At 44.3% G+C, this 21980-nt stretch overlaps 1 long non-coding RNA gene across 2 annotated transcripts in view; it reads left to right on the plus strand.

Annotated features, from left to right (window-relative positions):
- The first annotated feature begins 1123 nt into the window (after positions 1-1123).
- The window catches only part of LOC112643952 (uncharacterized), a 43103-nt gene continuing 22246 nt past the window's right edge, over positions 1124-21980 (plus strand). Inside the window, exons 1-2 of one of the 2 annotated variants that reach the window (XR_007411539.1) lie at positions 1124-2359; positions 18814-18903. This is a non-coding gene — a long non-coding RNA (uncharacterized LOC112643952). The remainder of the gene's footprint in view (positions 2360-18813; positions 18904-21980) is intronic. The other variant, XR_003125997.3, reaches the window with a different exon arrangement.

Below are 21980 nucleotides of genomic sequence, written 5' to 3' on the forward strand. Positions count from 1 at the left end.
GAGGAAGGGGACATTGTGGGGATGTGACACTGGCCACCTGCGTGAGGCGAGCCTGGCACACAAAGCAGGCTCAGGGAAGACACATCATCCATGAAAGGAGCCAGCCATCAGGCGGAGAAAGCCGTGAGCAAAGGCAGATGCAACCCATCTCCTGTAAATAGCAAGGCCTCGGAAAAATAGTCAATGAGCCCGGTCCCTTTTTGTTTGGCTTTGCTGCCATTGACTGGTTGTCTCAAAGTAAGCGATTGTGCGGAGCGCGGTGGTGGGAAGCAGGCCAATGCCCCGAGCCAAGAGCTCCAGGCAACTTATCAAGAAAAGCTTTTCTTTTTTTCCCCCCCGCCCTCCCCCTTTGCTTTTTTTTTTTCTTCTTTTTTAAATTCAAGAACATTTTATTTAAAATGAAATTCCCTGTTAAGTTGTACATTGCCTTTTATTTAAAGATGTAGTATCTCTGAGAATAAAGGAAGGAAAAGAGGAAATTAAAAAAGCAATGAGGGAAGACGTCTGGCGGCTTGGCCTCTCACCAAGTGACCCTTTGATAGACCACATGGGACGCAGAACTGTATGAGCCGACCAGGGAAGTGAGCGATTTATGGGCCTTGTTTGGGCATTTGATAAGTATCTCTGTAAAGCAATGCAAGGAAAAGCAACCCTGGGCCCACTATCATCGCAGGATTCCTGTAAATTATTTTAAGATGAGAGAGGCCATCAAGATTAGAGAGAAATAACCCCCAGACTCAGGATATTTATGTGTGTTTCATTTTAAAAATCGGTGCCACAATGTCCCAATGATCATTAAGCAACCTGTCTGGGTGTCCTTCGAAAGCCAGAGGATTTTTTCCCTGGGGAGGATGAAACAGTTAGTCATAAGGCAGGAGGTGAGCACCATTGGGCCACGTCCCATGCATGAAACATGAGAAACCCTGGGACCATTGGGATCACCTGGATCATTTAGAAGTTCCCCTATTGGAAAATCTCTTGGAAGAATGTAAGGGATTACCCTCCCCATCCCCAAAGCTGAAGTGTCCTAGTGTAAATACGTTGGTTCATTTAGTTGGGAGACAGTCATAGACTGGTATCTGATGTCACAAATGAAGGAGACCTTGTTAACTTAGGGCAGGGGTTCCCAACAGAAGGCAGATTTTGTCACTCCCACCCAAAGGACACTTGGCAATCGCGATGGACATTTTGGATTGTCATAACTAGAGGGTGCTACTCGTGTCTGGTGTGTAGAAGCCTGGGATGCCGATAAGCTTCCTACAATGCACAGGACAGCCACAACAACCAGGAATTATCCCCCTCAAAATGTCAATAGTGCCAAGGTTGAGAAATCCTGATTTAGGGGCTCTTTTGCGGGTCATTGATCTTACTGTCAAGGACTTAATCTTCCAGGACCACTGAGAACATTCTGTCTTCAGAATATCTAAGTTGGCTCTTTTGGAAGGTCCTGGTTAGCCCTGGTGGTTAAGGAGAACTTACATTGAGTTGTTTTAGCATAAAATTACTTTTGCTTCATGGCCAAAGCTTTTCCCCCAGAAAGCTACATCACAAGTTTATACTATTTTCCCTAAAAGGGCTTCAGAAAATCCAACACCATAGTTGAGAAGCATCATTTTATCCCAAGTACAATGGGCTATTACTACAATTGGCCACCTATTGTGATGCTGCATCATTGCTGGGATGAAAATCTCTTTCTATTTTAAAATATTAATGCTTCCAACTTCCTGAGATCATTATAAAATAACGACATCATAATCTGGGAAGACCCGCCAAAAATCCTCCCAAAATGAAGTTACGCATGAAGTGGCCCTTCTCCTGCTGTCATCCTGGAGCTCACCTGCATACTCTGCACCCTCTGCCTTTGCGGTGATGCTCTGTGGGCACCCCAGGCCCCCGAAGGCTCCATCCATTTTGTGCTGCAGCTTTACACATGACTTCTGGCTGCTTATGGAAAATATCAGCATCGGGTGTTTTTCTGCTAAAGCAGAACTGAGGTCGAGGGAAGCAGGAGCTGCCTGTTCTTGTTCAACTTTTATCGATGAAAAACTTTGGGCCTTGTCTTGTCAATCTCCACACGAGGCGCGGCTCATTAGAGGCCCTCTGTGGACGATTCCAGTGTTCCTGTGTGTTTGATCTTCGGAGATAAGTAGAACCAGCCCTGCTGACTGGCTCTGTGGTGCGGCGTTCTTCCTGGCAACGGGTGTCTTCTGAGACTGATGTAATTCTTTCAAGATTGATGTTTCCATTATGACACAGGAGCGCTGCGTGTTTGAGGTGTGTTGAACTCAGTGAACTACCACCACCCTTGCTCTCTGGTCTCTCTCCCTCTGTTTTACTTTCAGGCACACTGTCTGTTGAGGTGAGTCATTATGGGCAAACAATGCAGTATTCACTGATGACTGGTGGCAAACAGGAATATCATGCAGAATTTAAACCCTAAGATTCCCTAACTTTTTTAGCATTGCAAGTGGATTAAGCAGCCAAGGGGATCTCCCTACTCAGTTCCACTCTGCCGTGAGTGGTCCCCGGGAAAAGGATGTATCAAGGCCAATTCGACCTTTTGTGAAGTGGACTTCTTGGTCTCCAGAGCTGGCTGCCTCACAGCTTACCTGATATGCCCTCTTCTGGGCACACTGGGACACTCGGCCTTCCTCTGAGAGTTTCCAGTGTTTGTAACTCCAGCTGCTTGGTGGTAGACAAAGCGTCATGGACGGTACCATGGCACTTACAAAGAAATACAGCATGAGGTGCCCTTAGCAATCCAGTTAGAGGGACTGCATCACATCTTAACATAAGAATGCATAAATGGTATTTGAAGAGTGTACGTGTTTGTGTCTCAAACAAGAGTAACATTCAATTAAGGCTGTACATTCCCAAGCGAGAGAGATTATCATAGATCAAATTTGTGTGGAAGGCTTCCTGGTGGTGGTGGATATGGTCTGGTGTTTCAAGGAAGTAAAAGTAAGATAATCGTATGAACATTAAAGCTATCATTTATTGAGAATTTACTACAATCCATTAAATGCTCAATGTGAAGGGTTTTTGTTTGAACCTTGTTATTTTTCAAGGTGAGTGCTATTATGATACCCATTTCATAGGTGAAGAAATGAAGGCAGAGCAATTGGCAGGGGGACATTTAGGTGGGGACCACAGAGAAGCAGGGGCATGGTGTCAGGACCTGTAGCTTTGGAAAGGAAAGAGGTCCTAGAGAACATCTGGTCTAGATGGTACCAAGGCACATCAGGGATACACAATTGCCTGAAGCCACGAGGCATCCCCAGAGAGCCACAGAGGAGGCTTTTGTCAGCCCCTGGCTCTCTGTGTGAGAGGAGAGCATATTGACTGGTCAGGTTGGAGCAGAGAGTTTATGAAAGAACAGGAGAGGTATCTGCACAGAGAGCTTGATCTACCCGTGGTTGGGCAATCACGAGTGGCAGGATACAGGCAGTGACTTGGTTCCCAAGTTGACCACAAGAGCAGGTGGTACTGAGGTAGGGCTGGAACACAGGCCTGAGACAGTGGCCACCTCAGTTCCTCGGGCAGCACTGGGATGGGGGTGGATAGAGCTGCAGGAAGACCACTCACCGGTCCCTGATGCACCAATCAGAAGGAAACAAGTCTTCACTTTTGATCAATTCAATGCAGATAATTATCATTACAAGAGGAAATGAACAGCAAATGAACTTGAAGGATAGCAAACAAAATACAGCAACAACCAAATCAATCCAAATGCTCTGGCTTCATGATTTGTCTGAGTAATTTCCTAAAGAATGTACTGGTGAGGACCAGCGGCTCTAAGTTGGTTTTTGGCAGTGATTCTCTGGAGGTTTCCATTACCTCGTCCTTCCCCCCAGTGCTCAGGGGACACGTAATGTGCCACTTTAGGAAGGGAGGGCAAGAGGTTCTCCGCGTACAGATTAAGAGATCACACTGGCTTGGAGCTCCCAATCCCTACCTCGGGGTGGCCTCATCATCCATCACCCGGGAAGCACATCCTCAGGAAGGCTCTGCTTCCCAGCTGGAACAGAGTGGTGCATTTGGAGGAGAGAAAGAGCTGCCCTTTCTGGCTCCAAGAATTCTTGGCTTGGAAAGGAGATCTTTGGGAAGCTGTCCTTCCCCAGAGATCTCTCAGTGACATTGTTTAATTCTCCAGTTAAGTCCCAGAGGTAACTATTAATAAAACCATTTGTGAGGGGAAAATGAACACTAAAGAGGATTAAAGCAGGCCTCTGAGGGAAGCCAGTGTTCTGACACAGGTGTGACCCCTGCCCTCCACGTCTGCACTTCCTGCTCTGGTGACTCTCCCCACAATATACACAAGTAACAAATAAGTGGCTGTCAGTCTGGAGGTTAAAGAGTGTGGAACAGAACATTCTGGTCTGTGAGCATTGGCGCTGTCAGCCAAGGCATACTTTAATTTGGGGATTGTTGTGTCCAGAGATGAAAAGGTGAAGCTCATTTGTGACAGTGAGTTGATACCAGCTTTAATACTGTTGAATGTTATTTACAGGAGGTACAACTCTTGGTTCCCAAACTCTTGTGCAAGAAGTAGAAAAATCTTAAGTTTTTGGTAACCTGATTTAATTTTCGATTCAAGTTACCCTTCCTTTCAGAGTGGCAAAGACTTATTAAGAGTCAATCAGTCCTACGAATACCCCATCCCCTCACCCCCCAGGATTGCCGGGATGCTGAGGAAAGCCTGTGTCCTCACTCTTTGTCTAGGGCCACCTGCTAAGTCCAGAGAATCTGCTCTGGCCATGGTCCCATCTAATTGTCACACTGATCTCCAGTGTGGTGCTTGGAGTTGTCTTCTTCTCAGCATATGCTCCCTGCTGGCTCTGCTGATACTTCCATGCACTTTATGGTTTACTGTTGCCATATATGAGAGGATGGAAATCTCTGGAGGATCATCATGGGCTTGCTTACCCAGACTGCAGACCTACCTCTGAGGATGTCCCCTCCTTTTTTTTAAATTAAAAAAAATTTTTAAGATTGCTTTTGGATGTTCCCTCCTTGTCTTCTCCCCGGCACTCTATCTCAGGCATTGAAGAACTCTGCGTCTCACAAATCCCTTCCTGGTTGTGCAGGCTCCCAGGAACCTACCTGAAACTGGGCTCTCTCCACTTTTCTTCTCCACCTTTCTTTCTTCTCTTTTCCTGCAAACCATGAGATTTTTTACCTCGTCTGAGAATGTGTTGGGGCAGATGGCTGGGGAGAGTAGTCCACTTCTACATGTCTTGGCTTACTGATTTGTTCCTGCAAGGGACTAGAGTTCTGGAAAACATGAACAAGAAGACATTCACCGATTCTTTCTTTTCTCCTTTGCAAGTTCTTTCACTTGGAAGGCAATAAACACAGAACAGCATAGGTGCTTGAATGGAGTAAGAACAAAGGAAGAAAAGGGATTACCAGAAAAAAGAAATAGGGCAACATTTAAAAAAATACTATCTTGTCATTGCTAAATATGATATTTGGGCTTATGATGTATGAAGAAGTGAAGGATGCATGAAGGTTTTGCGGCAATGTGAAATCAAGCTCTTTGGACTTCTGGTCCATAGGAAATTGATGTAATGCATTGACTAGCTTGCTTCCAAAAGAAATAGTTTCAGAAAGTGCACCAAATGCAAATTTTTCCTGTACCTACAACACTTTTTTCAAAGCAATACCAACAGGGAGGGCCAGATTTTATTTTATATTTTTACTAAAATGTTTGGCTATCTGAAATCTTTTAGGTTTATGTATCCATGAAACTCTGGGTCTATAGTGATTTGCATGTGTTTCTATGTGGAAGGTGAGCTGAATCTTTGGTCAGGATTATAAATTAGATTTAATTTATATATATACATACATAATCATATATATTTATATATTTTAGATATATTTTACATTTGTTGTTTCTTTTATTTTAAGAAGAATAATCAAATACATGCCAAAGTCAGAGACAAAGTACAGAAGTCCTTCTGATGGGACAGAAAATCTCTATTTGGGTAGGCTTCCCTTAAAAAGATTTATGCACTCTTTTTAAGAAACTTGGTCATTTTCACAGAAAGGAAACTGAACTCTAGCCTAGCATCACTATAATAATTGACTCCAGAGGAACCACAAGCTGTTTTTTGAAAATCTTATGCATAAACCTATCAAAGCAGACCCAGATTTGGCAAAATCCTAACACAAATTTATCTTCCTTTTCAGGAAGTTGCTGTATTCCATTATTGTGGGTAAAATATACCCAACCTAAAATGTACCATTTTAACCATTTTAAAGTGAATAATTCAGTGGCATTTAGTTCCTCAGTTGTGCTAGACACATTTCAAGTGCTCAAGAGCCCCATGTAGTGAGTGGCAGCTGCACCTGGTGCTGCAGATAGGGGGCTCTGTTACACAGCACTGCGCTGCTGAGGGAAACCCGGAGCAGGTGGTTGATATTTGAGAGAGAGACAGGATGGAGTGTTTGAAAACACCCCTTCTAGTTTTCTAGGCTCATTGAGAAGCAAAGTCTCGAAGACAATATCTTTAATGAACTAAAACAAAATTCTGTCCTAGAAAAGAACTACATTCTATTTACTTTTGCAGTGTAAGAGTATTTTACAATAATGCATTAGTTTTGGAATTTACAAAAACAATGAAATTAGGCTTTTGATTTTATCTTAAAGGAGATGCTCAAATAACCAACATGTTCTCATGTTCTAAAAAAATGTTGTTAAAGACTATTAACAGCATTATTCAGTGTCTTTTATATTAAGTGTAGAACTTCATAGGGGGGAAAATGTTTGCTTTTTTGACAACTGTAATATCCTTAGAAAACAATAGGTTTCATTTTTTGACTCAACTGCCAGGAAGCTCAAATTCAGTTAAGTATCCAACCCCTGGCTGCTTTTATAATTAATTTACTTTCACATTTTTCATTTTGAATTTATTTTCACATTTTTTAGTTACCTGACTTCTTTCTTAAATGCTTTTTCCAAAAATGTTCATGTGTATATATATTTTGCAATTCTAAGCTCCCTGAAAATATTTAGGGAAGTAGACCATATATGTGTAATAATACTACATTAGTATTATTTCAGAATTATCCACGCAGTCTCAGAATTTTATCATCTTTGAGGTCTTCATGCATAAGCTTGTTGTCACTCAGTAAAAAGAAGTGTTTGCATAGTTTTTGTGGGAAGTATCATTTGGAAGCTCAAGAAGCATTGGATTCTAGGATATGACACAATCTTTGTTGAAGACGCAAATGCAGTTCCCCATCAACCTCTCCTACCCTTTGTCCCACCATGGGGGGCACTCATATTTATGCTACACGGCCATGATAGAGCCACCAGAGGCCATACTAAGCTTTTGGTCTGTATTTCTCCATAGGCCAAGGCTTCTTTTACCTTATGTGCTTCTATTATTTTGGTTATCATAAAATATTTTTCCTAAAAGTCTTTGAAGAGCCTCACAGAGCACTCTGAAAAACCAGGTTACCTGAGAATGTGTGTGTATGTGCTCCAGTGTGGGGACAAGCCTAGCAGTCAGCACCGGGTATAAAAAAACAACAGCAGTCGTTTCATAAAGCAGGAGATACATGAGCCAACGGCACATGTAACTGAAGTCCACACTTTCTTGGGTGTCTATTATGTGTCAAGAATTAAGACAAAAATGCTCATCAGTACAGCAAGATCCCTGTCCTCAAAAACTTTGTTTGCTGGAGGAAACAGCTGTTGTAATATAATGCAATCATTTATTTATGTGAACAATGTTTAGGGAACACTGTTTAGGTGCCAGGTGCCACGATGAACCCTGAGAAAAACAGAGTCTCTCTAAAACACCCTTTGACCCTCAGGGAGCCCAGAGGAAAATGAGGAAATGCGAAGAGTCCTGTCATATGCGGGGCGTGCACAGTGCCCTGCTGGGTAACCCAGGGACAGGCATCCTTGCTGTCACCTATTTGTTGATTGGGATATTGCCCCTTTTGGCACGTTTTCTTCCATTTCCTAGTCCCGATATTAGCTGTTTTCTGAAGATGTCCTTTGTGATGAGGTTTCCAGACAAACAGATGAGGGAAAGTTGGCTGCCACCACCGCTCTAGGGACCCCAGGTTGGAACACAGCTCCTCCTGTGGGCTGGGATTCTAGGAAATCTTCCCAGGTCGGGACTGTAGCAGCATTCCCACATGAACAGAAGATAAATCTGTTTGAAGAGAGGAAATCATTCATTCAGAGAACCCGCAAAGCCAACCTTGCTTCAGTGCCATGCCGGGCTGGGTTTGGATGGGGCCACGCCGACGCCCAGACTGGTTATGCTGAAGAAGTGGCAGGAACTTGTTTGCAGCCAACCCCTCGTGTCCACAGCCATGGCCTCCCCACTTTCCCCTGGGGCGCTCTCGGTGCCCTGGGCCCCTGGGGGACCGGTCGTCATCAGAGCCTGAATGTTTCTGCATGCTTTCCTCCTCTGATTTGAAGACAGGGTTGCCCTACTTGGTGGGGTGGGGACAGCATCCTTGGTGTTGCAGCCTGTACCCCGCCACCCCCTTCCCGGGACGTACCTGTCGGGAGGGCTGCTGGTCTGGGCCATGGCTCAAGCAGCTCGAGGACCGGTGTGTCAGGCCATTTCAGAAGCCCTGAAGGAGATATGAACCCCCACCTGCTGCTTCCATGAGTTCTGCTGTCGTTTGTATTTGGTGAAAATATTGCAATCATTTGGCTTTTTAGGCCACGTGTCCTGAGGCTTTTAAAATTATTTTGCAAGAATGCCTGTAGCTGCGGACACAACACAGATGTACCCAATCGGGCCGACCCCCTGAGTGCAGGCCAAGGCCTCCCCTCTGCGGCGGGCCCAGCACCGGGCGGAGGGCCTCTCCCGCAGCTGGCGGGAAGCACCTGGACACAGTAGTGCCCCTGTTCTCTGGTTCCTGAGGCTTCCGGCCACTTGGTTCTGGATTTTTTTATTGGTTGCATAGCAATTTTCTTAGCAGATGGAGTTAAAAGAAACAAAAAGTCTGTGGCAGCTCCCACTAGGAATGAATTCCCACTAGGAATGCTGGGGGGTGCTCACCGGGGAAAGTGGACCTGTGTTCCCACTGACTGGGTTGAAAACATCTCGTCGAAACCACTTCAGAGCCTGGCTTGATTCTGCTACCTGATTCTGTCTCCTTTCTTGGAAGGTCGGGATCCGGGTGAGTGGCCATACGTTTTCTTAAGTTGTGAACCTGTTGAGCTGTACCCAGCTTGGGCATGTGGAAGGGAACATTTGGGTTTTTTTCTATCTGCTCCTTTTCCAATGCTCAGCCTCCTAGAAGCTCTTGCCCACAAAAGAGCCGGGCGTCTGCCGCACACCATTCTGGGAATGGGACAATTGGCTCTGGAAATCCTGGCCTCTCAGGATGCTGTGGTGTTTGCTGTGGTGAGTGATTTGCACAGAGGTCCTGAAACGCCAAAGCCATACGTGGGCTACACTCTGCATTTGCACCAAACTGCAGAAATTGGGCTGCGTTGTGCAAGAGGTGTGGGTGACTCACATGCTTCCTGCCAAGGTTAGAACACTGACCTTGAGTCAGGTTGATTGGCTATTATTTCCAAAACTTTTCTGGTGAGAAGAATTGCCTGGGTGCCTGCTACAGGCAGACCTACAGAGCCCTACAGAGCACCTGATGTTCTGGGGCTTGATAAGCAGCCCAGCAGTTCCCGTCATCAGGGAAGTTTGGGAAGCCTGAGGCAAGCTTGTGTGGGACCCAAGCAGGTTTCCTAGACCCGTGTGCCTCAATTCCCGGGCTGAGGAGGGACAGCCAGGGACACTTTTCTAATGGCTTCTGCCTTAGAAATAGTTGAGCTGGGCTTCATGTGCTCTTGCTGGGAGACCCAGAACTCACTGAGCTGTCCATTGTGATATGAGGCTAAGGTATTGTAGACCTGGAGCACCTACTGATGTTGGCTTAGCCTGACCAGCAAAGAGAGTGCCTCCCTGTCTCCTTGGGAGTCTAGTTGTTCCGCTGTTTTAACAGGCTCAAGACAGGGTGAGGGCTACTGAAGGGCAGTTTAGCGCATGGGGTGAATGGGTGAATACTTGATGTCACCTATAGAACAGGTGACACTTTTTCTGATGACAGCTCTTGTGCTGATGTTTCAGGCCCTGGGCTGATGGGAGCAGTGTCTACACTACATAGACTTTTGGGCAAAGGTTGGATGGTGGGGAACACAACAAGGGATTATGAACCCTTCTCTCAGTCATGTGACCATTTGCCCATGATCTGGCCAGGCTTCCTGCTCCTTCTTGGTTTCTTCATTTGTAAAACGCCCACCTACCTCCAGGGTAGTTGAGAGGAGCCATTCAGAGAATGATGTTAGAGTACTTTTCAAGGAGAGACTGCTGGGGAATTGCTTCATAATAGTGAAAGTTTTCACTTGAGTGGGTATTGAAAACAAAGGATTGACCTTCCAGAAAAAGGAAAACACTCCTAATCTACTACAAATAGAAACAAATACATTGCTAGTTTGTAGCTGTCAGGTCACTGGCTTGCAGCGGCCAGAGATTGGCATCATGAAATAACCACAGATTCATCTTGCCAACTGTTTAAGTTGGAGCAAGTTTAGAAACACTCCGTCGGAATCTCTTGAGGCCATCACCCTACGTTCTGAACTGTGGACGTGGTTTAAAACAGGCACAGCTTTGAACATCCTTTGGTTAACCCCAGGGAGACAAGTTCTTTAGTGGCCATAGTTGGCCGTAGCCTTTCCTAGAGTTCTCACTATTGGATATTGTGGTTATTCCACCGTGTTGGGTAGATTTATATGAATACCATAGAAAAGCCGATGTTTTTTGTGTTGGAATTAATTAGTATGCTCATCTTCAGATAGAAAGGAGACCCATTCATTCCTTCCCTGTGAGGACTATTGCCTGATCAAGACTTCTTATAAACTCAATAAACTATGGGGGTATTGTCACCCTCATTTTATGGATGATAAAACTGAGGCCAGAATATCAAATAATCATGTAAGTGACACAGGATTATCAATATAGATGCATGACTAGTGGCTAAATCTGAGATGAAGTGTTCCCCATCAGATTCTGCTGCCTTAAGTAACTGATTCTTCAGGTATTTGGCCAAGTGTTCTTGTGGCCAACAAAATAAATTAAATTTAGTCCCTAAGAGAGAGGCTATGGGAAACAATCAAGTTGTCTTGTCTAGCTTTTTTGGGTTAAATCTTACCTTAGAAAGGAAATGCTTTCTTATTTGTTGGTGTCAACATGATAAATAAATGTACCCTATTGGCCACGAACATCAGCAAGTAAAACTGGAATTGACATTTTATAATTACGAAATTTAAAAATGTTCTGGTGTAAGAGTGACACTGATAATATTGATGTGTCATGGTCCAAAGGCACTCACTTTAATGTTTATGTATCCCTAATACATAATAATAAAGTAAGTGGGCAAGCATAGGGTTCTAAGCATTTTTCTAATTTATATGATTAATAAACAAGTACTTCATCAAATGGGATAAAGTACTGGTTTAGAATTATGATGTTGCAGAATTTTTTTCTGTAACCCCTTGCAAAGACCCCTTCAGTAAAATTTTAATCTTTGCTTCTAGAGGACTTTCGTTTTCCAGACAATGGTAATATACCTCTGGCCTACTGGGAAAAAACGTCTACCTAACCCTTAGATATTTTAAAAGAAGTCTTGTGAATAGATGATACATCTATTGTGATTACTGACATTTGTCATCCACACCTAATTCCGCCTTTGTCCCGGCTGGTTGAGGAACGTATTACCTTACCCAACACCTCGTCACAAAGGACCCTCTCTGTTTCTGCTGTAATCAACGATGTGTTTCTTAGTTCACACAGGTAATCCCTGGTCTGTTAGCACAGGGCTGCTGAAGAGGGAGTCCATGGAGTGTCATCCTGTATTTTTTAGTGATTATTATTATTAGTTTTTCAAAATATTGATGGAAATGTTTCTCCTCCTTTTTGGGGGTGGCCAGCATCCTTGATCTCTGGGTGTGCAGAGTAGAGCAGATCCCTGAATGGGGTTGATGAGCTCCATTCCTGGCCAGAGTTAATTTAGACACAGACTACCCCCACCCCCCCGCCTCGAACAGACCTGGGGCCCATATACAAGTCAAATCTGCTATTTTTCCTTGGGCAATGATTTATTCCCCTCTTAAATTGGCTGGACCAGTTAGTTTTTTATTTTTATTAAGTCACACTATTCTTAAATGAAACTATTGATTTAAAGTCAGCTTAGTGAGGATTTAATTTGTTTTCACGGGATTAGAGCAGGTAGCATGGGATAATTTTACAATAAAGTGGGACAGAAGCGCTCCTTCACACAACCCGCGCCTTTTTATTCTTGCCAGGCTGCACAGACATTACAAATTTTCAAGTAAATTGTGGAAATACATTCATAAATCAGTCCTAATTCCTCTGCCTGCTTAAGAGTGATTCAGAAAAGTGTTTTCCCATGACCTTGTCCTGTTGTCCTTCAGTGATGGCCCCAGGCTTGGGGCGAAGGCCCCCTGTGTGCACCTGTGGACACACACGAGTCACCTCCCCCAGGGCCAGCAGACCGTTCCTTCTACCTGTACCTTCCTTACTGTGTACCATTCTCTCCATGAAGGGAGTAGAGGAAGAAGAGCTTGGTGGGGGCTCCCTAGTGCTCCCTCTTGTCCCCTCCATCCTTCTCCATCCCTCTGCTCTTGCTTCCCCAGCAGGGAGTCTGTGGGAGTCTGCTCAAGGCCAGTTCCAGTTCTGATGGTGGGAGGGCAAGTGGAGAAGGGGAATATGAGCAGCCCTCATGATGGCCTTAAAAACCAACTGACCGAAACTATCCAAACAGCTAGAAAGGTTTTCTGTTGTTTTTTTTTTAAAGAAGTACAGCCTTGTCACTGCCAGTCTGTTATCTCTGAACTTGGCTGTCACTATCCATTTCAAAAGGAGTCTTTTCTTTCTATCGAAATCAAATAGACTCAGAGCCATTTTCAGATTAATGGCCCTTAGTCTAGAGATTGCTAAACCATTTTGGTCAATCATTCTGAACATTTCCAGTTGTCCCCAGACCCCTCCCAATGGAGTAGCTGGGATGAGTTTGCCAAGCATGAAGTGACTAGGAGCATCTGCTGAACCCTCACCGCCATGTCGGGTTGCCCGAATTGCTCCCTGACCAGCCCCGTCTAGCAGCTGTGCATCCTTAATCCCCATTCGTTCACCGCAGTTTTGACTTCCCAGGGAAACAGAAAGCCAGGGTGGCTTTTCTCTGGAACCACAGGTGCTCAGTGGAGCATGGCATGCAGATTGGAGTTGTGGCTTTCAGTGATGGGATGAAGGGAGATGGCAGGCTTACACAGCAGACAGAGGCACCAGGGGTTTCTGGGCTTTTGACACACTGTGGCATTGTCTTGGACTGCAGGGAACAGAGGAGTGCCTGAGTTGTGAGACATGAGAAACTGAAGATGTGGTGAGGCCCAGGACCTGGGAGTGCAGCCATGGATACACGTGGCCCAGTCAGCCCATAGGACAAGAAGAGGGCCTATCCCTGCCAAGAACAGGCCACTGGAAGGCTGGCCCACAGAAATCTAGGGACCCAGCCACCAGAAGAAAAATACCAGGGCACACAGTACAGTAGTCTCTGTGGCAAGAGGAATCTGAGCTGAGCAAGGATTTGTGCGGGTGCTGAAGATGCAGAATCGCTAATGGATTAAAATAAAACTTCATTTGTTTTCTGAGTAGTCAGAGGAAAGTGTCTACTCAAAAGTGTCACAAAAGCAGAAAGAAACAGGAAATGCCAAGAGCTATAGCATGAGGATAGCAGCAGGAGTGGAGACGGAGATTGCAAAGTCACAAGGCCCAGGGCTCTTTCCACCAGCACGGTTCCAGAGAATTCCAGCATCAGAAGGGGAACTGAAGAAATGGAAGGTGCTCAAGAGAACATCCATGGGGGAAGTCTCACAAGGAAACTGGGGATCTGCTTGTCTGTGTTTCAGAGAGGATGCCAACATCTTACCAAGGAGAACCTTCCAACCCACACCTCCCTCTCCCCCAAAAGAATGGTTGGACAAATAAGAAAAATGCTTTTTATATACATATCAAGGAGTTGATGTGTATGTGAGCTAATGGTTCATTAAACTGTCTGTTGGTTATTTGTAGGGCTTTCCTTTTAATTCTTCATAATCAGTTGATTCATTTTTTTGAAGCCTATAAACAGAAATGAGTCAATAACTGAGAAAGTAGAGGGATACTTGGGTAGCTCAGTCAGTTAAGTGTCCAACTCTTGATTTCAGCTCAGGTCATGATCTCAGGGTCATGGGATCAAGCCCTGTGACAGGCTCCATGCTGGGTGTGGAACCTGCTTAAGATTCTCTCTCTCCCTCTGCTCCTTCCCTCCCCTCTAAAAAAAAAGGAACTGAGAAAGCAGAGCAACTAAATTGTCTACAGTAATCTTACCATTAAATTCACCAAATTCCAAACACTTGACTTAATAAGTAGGGAAGGATTACCCTCATCAGCCTTATTAATCTCAGGCCCTGAGCCACCAGTTACCTGACTGGGGCTAGAATAGGCCGTGTTCCTTGTAAGGACTTTGGAATTTCATATATTCATGAGAGGAAGGGAGAATGTTGTATTTAAGAATCCTTATGACCAATTATGTCTGTTGGAGCAGGCCCCTGCAACTGGCCAACAAATCTTTCTAAGTAATTTATACTCTAGAAAAATGATAGTACTCTTGAGTCAGAACAACAACAAAAAACCTATAGACTGAGCTTCAGAATTAAAAGCTTCTGCTCTTTAGAAGACACCATTGAGAGAAGGTGATGAGCCATCATCCTGGGAGAGGGTATTTTTAATACACATATCTGATAGAATATTGGTATCTAGACTAGATTAAAAATCTCTCATGGCTTGAAAATAAGAGAAACATCCCAGTAAAAAACATGAGCAGAAGATTTGAATGAGCCTTCCTCAAATAAGATAGACAGATAGCAAATCAGCATGTGACATCATCCATCATCAAGGAAATACACCTTAAAATCATAGTGAGATGCTAGTGCACACCTTAAGATGGTTAGCAAAACAATAGCATGGGGTGCTGGTGAGGATGTGGAGCAACTAGAATTCTCCTGCATTGCTTCTAGGGATGCAAAGTGGTGCTCCTCTAGAAAACAACTGAATAGATCTTTACAAAATCAGACATGTATTTATCACCTTACCCACCATCCCATCCCACTCCCACATATTTATCTAGGATAAATGAAAATATAATACGTCCACATAAAAATCTGTCTTATATTGAGTTTGAGAGGACGGAATACCCACCTTTGAGCAGTGGACGGTCAGGGATTTTATGAATGTGCATGTGGCTTTGTTCATAACTGCCCAAATCTAGAAACAAACCAAATATTCATCAACTGGTAAATAAACAACCAAGGAATAGCCCCAAAGATGAGAACGCACTTCGCGTGTGTACAATCCGTAGACGACTCTCAAATGGATTATGAAAGTGAAAGAAACCAAGTTCAAGAGGCAACACACTCTGTGATTCTGTTTATCTGAAGCCTTGGAAAAGACAGACCTATAGAGACAAGAGCAGGTCAGTAGTTGCTAGAAAAGGGTGTGGAGAGATTCGCTACAAAGGGGAGTAAGGGCGATGGAAATGTTTCATGTCTTGATTCTGGTGCATGCGCTCACTGAAATTGCCAATTGCCAAATGATACCTCAATCCATCTGACTTAAAACCTGAAACAAAAGGGAACAAAGGAACCTTTTAATTTACCTTAGGAATTTTGTTAGCTCCACTATTTTTGTGTGGTTAGGAAATGGCTGATTTTGTGATAAATTTATACAGTTTCTTCCAAAATACATTTCTTCTAGTCAGGAGTGTGTTTCCTATTACCAATAAAACAATAGCCAACTTATTGAATGACTTCCATTAGACAGTGCTCGCTGCTGTAAGTCTCAAGGGATATTTTCACCATTACTTTGCAAATTAAAAGAAGGAAGTCAATGTAATGGTTTTGACAAGACACAGCCTTAAATAACTGGGAATTTTATAGAATGTAGACTCGGTAAGGCCAGAAGCAGTATAATTTGTGGGTTTATTGGCTTTTCCCCCCTTTTTTCATCACTAAGTTTTTGAGAATTAACATGACTTCATTCTGTTATTATTTTTAAAATGTGCTTTTATCTGTATGAATGACTTTTAACACGTTTTTAAGAAGAAGGGAAACTGGATGTAGTGTTTGCAGTTTACAGAGTGTTTTCATACCCGCTTGATTTTCTCCAGCCCCTCATAAGCTAAGTCTAGAATCTTCCTATACTAATTTTATAGAAGAGGAAGCAGGAGCTCAAAGATATTAAGACTTTTCCCAGTTAATGAGCAGCAGGGCAAGTGCTTGAACCCAGGCCTCTTCAGACCAAATCCCATGCGTGTGTCCCTTATTCTCTGTCATCAGGGTTTTTTTTTTTTTTTTCACTAAGTACAGATTCAAACAGCACGAGGTATGAGGGGAATGAGAAATGACCCTTACCCTAGATTATTTCACATGGAAATTACAGTTTAGAGTAGTCTTACTCGGATGTAAGCAAATGGAAGACCCATCCTATTTGAATGTAAAGGTTAACTGGAGTTTATATGTCCGAGAAGAGATATAATGAACGATTGGTAATTAGATGAGTGAACAAAAGCAAAACCTGTGTGTGTCTGGTTCTTGGGGAGGTCATCAGACCACAAAGTGCTCATTGTCATCACGCACACCACCAAAACTGTTACTGCCATCAGGGGAAGAAGAAAGAAATCAAATAACCCAAGGCACTTTGTCCAGCTCTTTCAACAGAAGAGCTTTATAATACAGAGTGGCTATTATACCCCTTTCAGCTTCTCCACACTGCTTTTATAAATAGGATGTGCTTCCCTATAAAGAGTATAAAGGCAATATACTGCATAGGCCTTTGTGAAGCCAGGTTTAGTGAGGGCAGCGCGGGATGCAAGGCAAACCCCCTCCCTCTGTTGCAGCGTCGTCCCAGCAGAGACACCAGCCAGGGGGACACCTGGGGATGGCTGCCTTGGCCGTCCCGAAGAAAGAAAATAGATGCAGGTTGACCAGACCCAGAAATCTGGCAGAGGAACACGAGGAAACCCACTTGCATATGATGAGCGATCAGAAACGATTCTCTGGCTTGTATTTGGGTCATGGGGGTTTCTGCATCTTCCAGTCTCGCTTTTTGCTGGCCTGCAGTCCTTTCTTTCTCTCTCTCTCTCTGTTTCTCTCTCTCTTTTTTTCCTTCTCTCTCTCTCTCCCACTCTCATTCTTAAGCAACAAAAGATGTTTTCTGTAAACCGAAGGAGCAAGTACAGTTGGCCTGCTCTCTGGCTGATGTACCCATGTGTAACTGTAGGGTTTAATTTTGCTTTACATTAATCAAACAACAATAAAAGCCATAAAAACCCCAGGATGAGGCATTTTAACTTAAGACTCAGTGCTACCCACCCAGGGACTTTACCTATTGTCTTCTCCAGGGCCCCTGTAAAAGCAAGTAGATAGCAACAGAAAAGAAAGAAAAATTGAGCCACATTCTTTCTTTCTTTATTTATTTTTGCATAGAAAGGGAGAAAATATGTAATAAATTAAGGGTAGTGGGAGTGAAATCGGGCCAGAGGTAAACGACGTTTAATTGTGTGAGCCGCTCTCCCTTCTGGTCCCTGCCAGCTGCTGCTGTTACTCCTACCTTCCTGTTTTAAGATGGAAGCAATGATGGTAGACACGTGCAGACACACAAAAGAACCTATTTGGACTGGCGTGTCAGCTCATCTTTATCAAATGTTGCACAGGTATATTTTGTTGCCATGCTTCATTACCCCAGAATGGCATGCCTGAAATGTTTGTCTCTTCTATAAACCCAATAGCTTTCCCAGCCAGGCACATCTGACAGAGCAATAGACGGCTGTTTCTTTCGCAGGCATGGGTTTGTAAAGGCCGGGCAATTAAGGAGAGAGAGGGAGAGAAGGAGAGAGGAGGGGGAGGAAGGGAGTGAGGAAGGGAGAGGGAGAGTGGGGGAGAGAGAGAGGGAGAGGTGGGGGGGGACAGAAAAGAGGGAGAAGAATTTATTTTAAAAATGAAATGTGTGCTATGTGTGCATTTTCCATGTGCTGAATAAATAAAAAACACACGAAGAGCTGCACGATGGGTCTGGAGTGTGTTGTAGAAAGGGTCATCTCCCCGTGGTCGGGAGAAATCTTACTCAGACACCCAGGTGGTTGATTTAAAATACAAAGTTTTGAAAATGATTTATGTGGGACGAAAGGAGATGGGGGCCAGTGTCAGGGAGAAGAGCCACGATGGTAAACACAACAGAAGTCACCAAGAGCAAAATGTGACTTCCCGCACATGTGAGATCCCACCTCGAAATCCACCTGCTGTCCTCCAGTAGCCTACTGGAAAATCAATATTTTAATCCTGTGTGATATAGATTAAGTTCTTGGAAATTAGACCTGGGTAGGCCTATATTTTATTTCGCCCCCCCTTAGAGGAACCGTGGTAATGGCTTTTGCAAATCAGAGAGGGAGGCATGAAGATGTGGTGGAGGGGGGTGCATTTGATTTCCAGCAGTTCCCCTGGGGATACCCTGCCCATCGCATCTGCAGGTTTCTGCATCGCCCCCTGGAAGGGCCCCAGGGCTGTGTCATTGGGAGCTCACTCAGTGCTCCTGGCACAACTATTGTTAACCAAGACTGTTACAGAATCTCCGGGAAAGAAAGGAGAACAGGAATGGATGGGCAATTTCAACACGGGGGTGGGGTCCCAGAAAAAATCGTAATGAACTCCGTGTTCCTTTGCAGTTTTTTTTGTCTTCCCCAGGAATGATGGGATGCCAGCTGATGTCTGAACAGAAATTCGCAGCACCCTTCATATCTGAGGAGGAAAGAAGGGTAAGCTCCATAAGGTCTGGTCCAAGACCGTCCAGCCAGGTGTATTTTAGAGTGCAGAATCTTTGTGATTTGAGAAAGATGCCACAGTGCGTGTGTATTTTATACTCCATAACTTCTCGAGGAGTCAGGGGCAGTGCTCCGGAATCAAATGCGTGAGTCACATGTAGGAATCTTCAGTTTAAATGGGATAAATAGATGCTATAAATAGGCTCATGCCAGTGAAGGTTAGGTCAGGTTTTGTCGCTAAAGGGGCTATAAAAGTATTTCCAGCTCTCAAACATCTTTGGATTTTGTAATTGCACAAAAGGGCTCATACACCTGCACTCTTTTAATAGAAAACACCTCTCTGACATTGTGGAAGTGATGTGGCCCTCTCACGGACCCACTAACCCCTGAGGAATGTGGCAGGCCCCCCACCGAGGGGACAATGCACCTCAGCAGAGCAAAGTTGTTCTATATGCAACATCTCCACCACCAGCACATGTGCAGTCATGAACGGCATCACAGTTACGCACAATGTGGGCATGTGGCATGGTGACGGGACCCTAAAATAATGTTTTCCGTGGTCTCTGAATATGGTAAGCTTGTTTCTATTGCTAATTTGATATGTCCTTGGCCTGCCCTTCCCCAGGAGGGAAACCTACACTGGTCCTCTGGCCTGGGTGTTCAGGGCTCCAGAGCATGGACACTCTTTTCCTCCTGGCACCCAAGGCCTGTCCTCCCCGTGCTTGTAAGAGACACAGCCCGAGCCCCTCACAACACCAGGTCCATATCCCACGTTTACCATCGACTTGCTTTTTCTCTCCCCATGCCCCATGGAGGGTTCCCTCCGTGGATCTTTTGCTCCATCCTGAGCAGTTCGCCCCCTAGGCTTGCTTTGCCACTGTCTGGGTTGCAAGGCCTTAGGTTGCATGGCCACTCTGGGCCTTAGCTCTTTCTGGCTATGAGCCCCCTCTGAGCTGTAGTGGCTCTTTGGCTACCTTCCACCCTGGAAAAAAAGGTATGTTATATTTTTCTTTTTCAAGAATTGAAAAAGGCCGACTGTGTGTGTGTGTGTGTGTGTGTGTGTGTGTGTGTGTGTGTGTGTTTCATCTCCCTACAGTGGAAGAGAAACATATTTTTGTAATTTATGAACAGTTCCGGATGGTGGCCTAAGTTTAAATTCTGGGCTTTCCATTAAAACTTTTAAAGGAGTCTATTTATGGCCCATCAAAGAAACACACATCCTAGACCCTGGGATTGCACAGGCCACGAAGATTCTATCACAACAAACGCTTGACAGTCTCCTTCTGGGAGCATAACTAAATATGGCTTCACAACAAAAGTTTCTCCAGAAGAACTCTCTTTGTTGCCAGGGTTTCAGGGTTTCCTTGGGCTGAGTTAATGAAATGTTCACCAGAGGCAGACACAGCATAAGGAAAAACGTGGGTCATTGGTGGAGATTCCTTGTGGGAGATTCCAAAGCTTCATATAACCCAACCATTGCTGGATTACTTCATTTTCAAGTTGTCTGCATTTACAGGAAATGAAGTGGAAAACCAATGTGAGATCTCAGACCCTGTCCCTGAGTGGGGACAGTGGGGCTAGCCATCCAGCTGCCCACGCACACTTCCCAGTCCTGGTTTGTGTGTGTGCAGCTTGGCTCTCAGGTTACCCATGGGCTTATCCCTGAGCATGAGCAGATCAAGATGTGTTCTTTGCACTCTGGGTGGCATCCTACCCTGCCCCATCCTGCCCAGCACCAACCACTTCTTCTTCCCTCTCCAAGGGAGCCAGCCGTGTGAACTCCAGGGGGAGAAGAGAGGAAATGGAGTGTCTGTTATTTCATCCAGTAGAAAAAAGCAACACCTCGGAGGTGAATGATCGATATTATTATAAGCGAGGTGTAGCTCAGGGCAGGTGAGCAGTGTGTTAATGAGGCGCCACCTCCTGCTTTCTGACAGATGACTGTCATTGTTCAAGCACGCGCCGGTGTGATTGATGGCTGGGTCATCCTGCCCTGCAGTTGGAGCATACTGTCTTCTTTCTTCTTTCTTCTGCTGGTGTCTCTAATCTGCTGACCTGAGAATGACCCAGCAGAGGTGGATCTCAAATTAACATGCCATTTTCTCTAGTTAAATTTAAAAAAAGGGGGGAGTGGGGGCAGAGGGAGGGAGGAAGAGAAAATCTGAAATGGAGAGAATGTGTATCACTCAACAGCAAACACACGAATCCTGCAGCAAGTCCCTATGGTGTTTTAGGCTAATACGTTCCTAATAAAGATTGAAAACATATGTTAATGCTCACTTATGTCATGTCAGTTTAGCCCATATGAAGAGACACTCAATGTCTTCTCTGAATACATAAGGGAAGGTGACACGGGAGCTCTTGAGCAGCTGTGCGCCTGCGTCAGCAGGGTCCCTATCAGGTCCACACTCTTCTTCGCTCAACAGTTTATGTACTGAGAACCCATCATTTGCCAGTCATTATTCTGTCTTCACCAAAATCTGTTTTAAAAAGTATTTTCACACTGCACATTAAATTCAAAACATAGCAAATCATAAAATATTGTAGCTAGGAAGTCCCAATAATTTCATTTCATGTGTAAGTCTAACGTCCTACACCCTCTGAGGTTGTCTGACCTACACGTCTAGTTAATAATGAGTTAGTGGGAAAGCCAGGTGAGACCAAATCCTTCTAAATGCTTCCTCTTGATTTTCTCTAGAAGGTGGGCTTGAAATGGTCTTGGCCGCCCCATCCCTTCTGTCCCCAGTTAGATGCTCTTTCTCTAATTTCCAGACAATAGTAACTGGTTTTTATTTTTATTTTTTGATATAGACCCTTTCTGGACAGCTAGTTTAACACTGTAATAATTGGCTGATTTGTGTACTTCAGAAGTAAGGAAAATGTCATGATTTCATTATTTCATTAAACATCCAGAGACTTTTTATGTCATCTTGATATAATCTTGATTTGGGTATCTATCTAACATCGTGAAGGTGTTATCTGGCCTTTATGTGTTCCTTCTCAGTATTAATAACAGAACACGACACTTGATTTTAGTAGGTGTGAAGGTGGCAGAGATGTCTACTGGAAAA

Source organism: Canis lupus, chromosome 1 (assembly GCF_003254725.2).
Source record: "Canis lupus dingo isolate Sandy chromosome 1, ASM325472v2, whole genome shotgun sequence".
Taxonomy (NCBI): Eukaryota; Metazoa; Chordata; class Mammalia; order Carnivora; family Canidae; genus Canis; species Canis lupus.